Raw genomic sequence first — 6208 nt, forward strand, 5'->3', positions numbered from 1 at the left:
CCTCTGGCTTCAGTCTGTATCAGTTAGGTAGGCTGTGGAGAGTGTGGCTCTACTGGGAAACAAGCCGCACGCCTTGTGTGGTGTAGTGGTTAGACTGTTGGACTGGGATACAGGAGATCCGGGTTCTAGTCCCCACTCAGCCATGGAAGCTCATTGGGTGACTTGGGCCACTCACTGACTCTCAGCTGAACTTACCTTGCAGGGTTGTTGTGAGGATTAATTAGAGCAGAAGAGGAGAACCCTATAAGGCACCCCGGGGGCAATGACTAGTCCAGCCTTCCCCAACCTGCTGCCCTCCAGATGTGTTGAACTGTATCTCCCATCATATCTAGCCAGCATGGCCACTGGCCAGACCAGTAGTTTTGAGGAGCTTGGACGTGAAAGGGATTTGGGGTGTGGGTTTCAAAGCAGCCACTCTCGCAAAGTCTGAATACACATGAGGATCCTAGTTTAAAGCCGTGGTGGGGAACCTCCAATCCTTGGGCCAGATACAGCCTGCAGGTCTGCCCCAACTGGCCTACTTGGTCTCACTCAGGATCAGAGGTGGCTCTAAATTTGGGGTGAATGGGGTGATGACCCTTTGCCTCTCCCCCACCCACTTAGGGAGAGAAATCCCCCCATAACCAGGTACATTTGCTCTAATGCGCAGCATGCAGCTGCAGATTGCCACATGCAATCTTCTCTGCCCTCCTCTGATAATCTCAGTAGAATATTGTGTATCTGCTCCACCCTCTGCCACACCAGCCCCAGTGAGCTCCAGCTGCCACTGCTCAGGTCCTTCCCCCATCTCCTCAGCCACCTTTTCACTGCTGAATTCAGCATCTGGAGGGCCACATGTTCCCCACGCCTGCTGTAGGAAATGTGGCCCTCAAGGGAAAAGAAGTCCACCACCCATGGTTAAAAAAGGGAGCAAGGCTGGGAAAGATCTCTCTCCACCCAAGATCTTTGGGGGTGGGGGGCAATTTGCTGTTACCAGCTGGAATAGATAGACAGATGGAACAATCATTCATTCATTCATTCATTCATTCATTCATTCATTCATGGGGGAGCAATCCTATGGCTGCTAGTCAGCGGCTAGATGGCCATAGGATATGTGGTTTTCCGGGAACCAACCTTGGAGCCCATGCTCCGAGGTCGGTTCCCAGAGAACCAACCTTCCCCCCTTCCGCAATGCCTCGGAAGCAGTGCGGAACAGCCCTGTACTCTGTGCTCCGAAGAGGAGCATGGAGTGGCCAAAACAGAGCATTCCGGGGCCGGGGAGGCGGAAATGCTGGTACGACACATCCTATGTGTTGTCCAACAGCCTCCTCCCTTGCTCCGCCTTCCCGTGGCTAGACAACTGAAATTGGCTGTCTAGCTGCAAATGCAGGGCAGGAGAAGCGCGGAGGGCATGATCCCCTCCGTGCTTCTCCTGCCCTGCATTGGATTGGCTACTGCCTATCTCCATAGGATTGCGCCCTTAATTTATATACTGCCCAATAGCTGATGCTCTCTGAGCGGTTCACAAAAATTAAAACCACAAGGTACAGCATAAAACAATATAACACATGAAAGCTTAACACTACAATATAAAAGTATAACCAGAATAAAACCATGCAGCCATGCAGAAATTTAAAATACAGATTTAAAACAGCAGACCTAAAAGACTAGAATGCTAAAATGCTGGGAAAATAAAAAGATCTTCACCTGGCGCCGAAAGCAGTACAATGTAGGTGCCAGGCAAACCTCTCTAGGGAGCTCGTTCCACAGCTAGGGTGCCACAGCAGCAAAGGCCCTCTTCCAGGTAGCCATCCACCTCACTTCCTTTGGCAAGGGCTCCTGGAGAAGGACCCCTGAAGATGGACCCCTGAAGATGATCGTAGAGTCCAGGAAGATACATGAGGGAGGAGGTGATCCTTCAGATAACATGATCATCTGATGCAGCTAGCTTCACATGTCCTACTGGCTGGAGTTATAACAGTATGTGAATTGGGTGCATAAGCTTAAATGCATGTTTGTATGTCTTGTTAGCTTGGGGCTTATAGTTTTCCTCTCTGTTAGAAGACTGTTGTGTTCATTAGCAAAGCTTTCTTGTGCATCCTTCAGCTGTGGGTTCAAGTTACTTGCCAACTACTTTCAAAGAACCTTTTCCAGATTAACTCCATCTTACTTGTTGATGAACACTGCATATGAAAGAGGCCAGGGATTACCATATGAGTAATGCAAATGGGGAGGGTAAAAGCAGTGGAGGGGCAGGAAATGTGAGGCTAGTGTGTTTCATGGAAAGCATCTGCAAAAGACATGGGTCTTGAAAGGGGACTTAGAAGAAAGAGGAAAGAGCTTGACAAATAGAACAGCATGATGAAAGTCCCTGGGATGTGGGAAAAGGAAACAAAGGGAAATTTGAGCAGAGGAAGAAGTGAAAAAGATCCTAAGAGGAAACAAAGGAGAGGGTAATTAGGAGAGAATGATGAAGTCAGGGTGAAGCAACCTGCTTCAGGTAGCACCATAAGGGGGTGGTTTATGAAGGCAGGAATTGAAATCTGAATGGTGCAGCAGGTGTTGGCTGTTGCACAGGGAGGGGAATCACATTTGGACTCTGCTTCAGGGAGAAAAGAGTCTCTTGGGTTGGCACTGGGCGAAGTGCTTTTAAAATTGAGATCTAGAACCTTGGTGTTAATGAAAAGCATGATAGCAAGCTAGTGTAAGAGCGTAATGAGAGATGATGCGTTCAGAGTAACAGAAGAGAGAGAAGTTTAGCAGACATTCTTCAGGGCCTGTTTTCACAACCATAACTTGGGTTGCGAGTAGGGATGGGAGAACCAGCGATGGTCAAACTCACTGAGGTTCTCCAGTTTCCTTATTTTACTTCATTCCTGTTCCCAAACTCAAGGGTCTTTCCCCTTGCCCTGCCAAATGGGAAAAGTGAATATTTTTTCAAAACACACACCCAACTTCACACTTCCCCCCATTGACTAAAGCAGAGGTGGGGAACCTCAGACTGGGGGGCCAAATCTGGCACTCTGGGGGTCCCACACTGGCCCTCTGGAGCTCCCTAGAAGGACATGCCCCACCCTCTTTCCCCCAGCTACTAATCAGTTGGTGGTTTCTCAGCTTTGGTGTAGTTTTTTCCCCATTTTAAAAGGTTGAAATGCCTCTCACAAGGCTTGGTTGCTGACAGCAAGAGCTTTAAGCTAAAATATGGTAGTATTTTTGATAGGTTGGGGTATTTTTGCCTCCTTTTGCTTTCAGTCTCACCCACCACTGGGATGTGGCCCCGAAGACGTTCTCTGAAATAGAATTTGGCTCTCAGGCTGAAAGAGATTCTGCACTCCTAGACTAAACCATGAAAATGTATATTTGGTGATGGTGGGGATGCCCATTTTAAAGAGCACATTTTTAAAAAGAATGCATTTTGGGACTGTGATTGCAAGCTCGAGTATGTGTGATCTTTGCTCAGAAATGCAGTCATCTTTGTGGCTGTGAGCAGGGCACGTTCTGCTGTTCTCTGAACTGAAACAAAATTCTTGTATGGAAAAATGGGGGGGGACCCAGTAAAATGGGGGGAGTGGGTTTCTGGGCCTTCACATTTTAATTAATTAATTAACTATTTTTAAACTGTCCAATAACCAAAGTTATCTGGGCGGTGTACAATACATTAAAAGGACACAGTACAAATATTAAAATAAAAACAGTGCAGAATAAATCCAAGAGAAACCCAGCAGCAAAGAATAAAACCATTAAAACATCATAAAACCTACTTAAAACCAGCAGTAGAATAGAGTACTAAAAGCACTAAAAACAGTCCTTAAAATGCCTAGGAGAACAAAATGTTATTCACCTGTCTTTGGAAAGAGCACAACGTAGGCTCTAGGCAACCCTTTCTGGAGAGAGCATTCCATAAATGGGTGCCATCACCTAAAAGGTCCTCTCTTGTAGACACACACCTTGCCTTTTTTGGCGGGGCCACCTGGAGGAAGGCCTCAGGGGATAATCTTAATGTCCAGGTAGGTAAATATGGGAGGAGACATTCCTTCAGGTAACCTGGCCCCAAGCTGTTTAGGGCTTTTAAAGGTTAAACCAGCACTTTGAATCAGGCCTGGAAACGGACTGGCAACCAGCACAGATGGGGAAGTACTGGCATAATGTGATCACATTGGCCAGTTCCAGTTAGAGGTCTAGCCACCCTATTTTGGACTAACTGAAGTTTCCAGACCATTTTCAAAGTCTGGAAACTTTCAGACTTCAGACATTATACACCCCATGTATAATGTGTTGCAAGAATCCAAACCTGGAGGTTACTAGAGCATGAATATCTGTTGCAAGGCTGTCTCTGTCCAGGTAGGGTCGTAGTTATTTCAGCCAGGGAGAGCAATCCTATGGCCCCTAGACAGCATTTGGGGGACATAGGATTTCCCAGATTCCTGGATTTGAGGGTGGAAACAGTGCTCTGACCTCAGAGCCAGGAATAGGAGCTCCCCCTCCTTCTCACAGCTGGCACGGAGAGAACTGCACCACCTGCCTCTAGGAGCTTGCAAACACAAACTTGTAGAGGAGGGAAAGGGTGTGTGCCAGTGGGTGGGAAGGGGACTGAGAAATGGGGATATGAGCTATCCCCAGCCTTCATCCCTCTCCCTCCTTGAAGCCTCTACTAAACGGGTGAAAACACCCATCTACCTAAAATGCAGAGTGGGAGGCGCATATTTGTAAGCCTCTGAGTTTGGAGGCTTAAGAATACCAGGGTGGATCGCATAGGATTGTGCCCTAAGCTGATAAAAGGCATTCCGAGCCACTGAAGCTTCCTGTGCCTCTAGTGGCAATGTTGGATCTAAGAGCACCCCCAAACCATGAACCTGCTCTTTTAGGGGGAGAGCAACCCTCTCCAGAACAAGTTGAATGCCACTTAACAGACGAACAAATATCTCTATCTTGTCTGGATTGAGTCTCAATTTATTGGTCCTCATCCAATCCATTACTCTGGCCCAGCACTGGTTCAGAACATCGACTGCCTCACCTGTATTAGATGAAAAGGAGAGGCAAGCTGGGTGTCCTCTGCATATTGGTGACACCTCAGCCCACATCCCTCAATAACCTCTCCCAGCAGTTTCATGAAGATGTTGAAAAGCACGCTGGGGTGTGTGGGCATAAAATAGAGCCCTGAGGAAACCTATAGCACAATTGCCCTGGGGCAGAGCAATCTCTAAGCAGGAGGAAAGGCTAGCAAGGAGATGGTGATGAATGCATTTCAAATGCCAGCAAGGTTAGTCAATTGCGCCTGCAGTCATGAGCGCAGTTATTTGGAAGTCAGGGTGCTTCATGATGTGTGTGTGTGTGTGTGGGGGGCTTCTAGAACTATTAATCAGAAGGCATTGTGCACCAATTCCATCTCCCCCCCCCCGCCCTTTAACAGATTCTCAGTGGTAAGGAAAAAGATGGAAGAAGTGGTGGGGAAACAAGGGAGGGTTACAAGTAAAAGTTGACATCATCTGGATGCCCCGTAAAATTCTGGGAATGAAATGGGATGATGGGTCTATAAATGTCTCATCTGGAAGTGCCCTAAAAGCATCCTACAGCTCCCAGCATTCCCTGGCCGGCTATGCTGACCTGGGAATGCTGGGAGCTGTAGGCCATTTTTCTGTCTAAACATGCATAGCACTGCACCCGAAGTCTCACCAAAATCAATCCAGTGTGTTTGAGTAAATATGGCCAGAACTGGGCTATTTGCATTAGTACTCAAATTACAGGGGAGCAGAGGGGCTCCAGCCACCTTAGTACTATTTTTTAGAAAGCTGTGAGGTGGGGGCAGCTAAAACTGGGAAGAGTCATGGGTGGGGCTTGCAGATTTTTTGAAGGGCTCCCCTATCTTCCTCCCATAATATTAGAACTGATTTATCATCATCAGTTTATTCAAATCACATAACATTCAATATAACATTACAAAAAGAGTTCATTAACAATTCCAACACACCCAGGACATTTTAAATAAGCATAAAACCCACATTACAATAGGCCTATCAAATCATTTCATATCATGCTATTCACTATCACACTATGACTGAACAATTCATTAACACTTCTTGCTGAAACCTAATGAGAAACTTTACATAAATGCCAGTTCCCAATATCCTGTCACAACCTAGTGTGCCCACAGAGCCAGGATAAGGCTGCGCGGAGAGGAGAAAGCTTGATTCTCAAGGGCTGGGGCTGTGAGAAAATGTACTGTCCACTA

General features: G+C 47.0%; 1 protein-coding gene across 3 annotated transcripts in view; it reads right to left on the bottom strand.

The window, feature by feature from the left end:
* MDC1 (mediator of DNA damage checkpoint 1) overlaps window positions 1-6208 on the bottom strand; it is a 58296-nt gene that overhangs the window by 24335 nt on the left and 27753 nt on the right. The window lies entirely within an intron of this gene.

This window comes from Heloderma suspectum, chromosome 2 (genome assembly GCF_057233095.1).
Source record: "Heloderma suspectum isolate Gila_16-S chromosome 2, 16-S_ref, whole genome shotgun sequence".
Classification (NCBI taxonomy): domain Eukaryota; kingdom Metazoa; phylum Chordata; class Lepidosauria; order Squamata; family Helodermatidae; genus Heloderma; species Heloderma suspectum.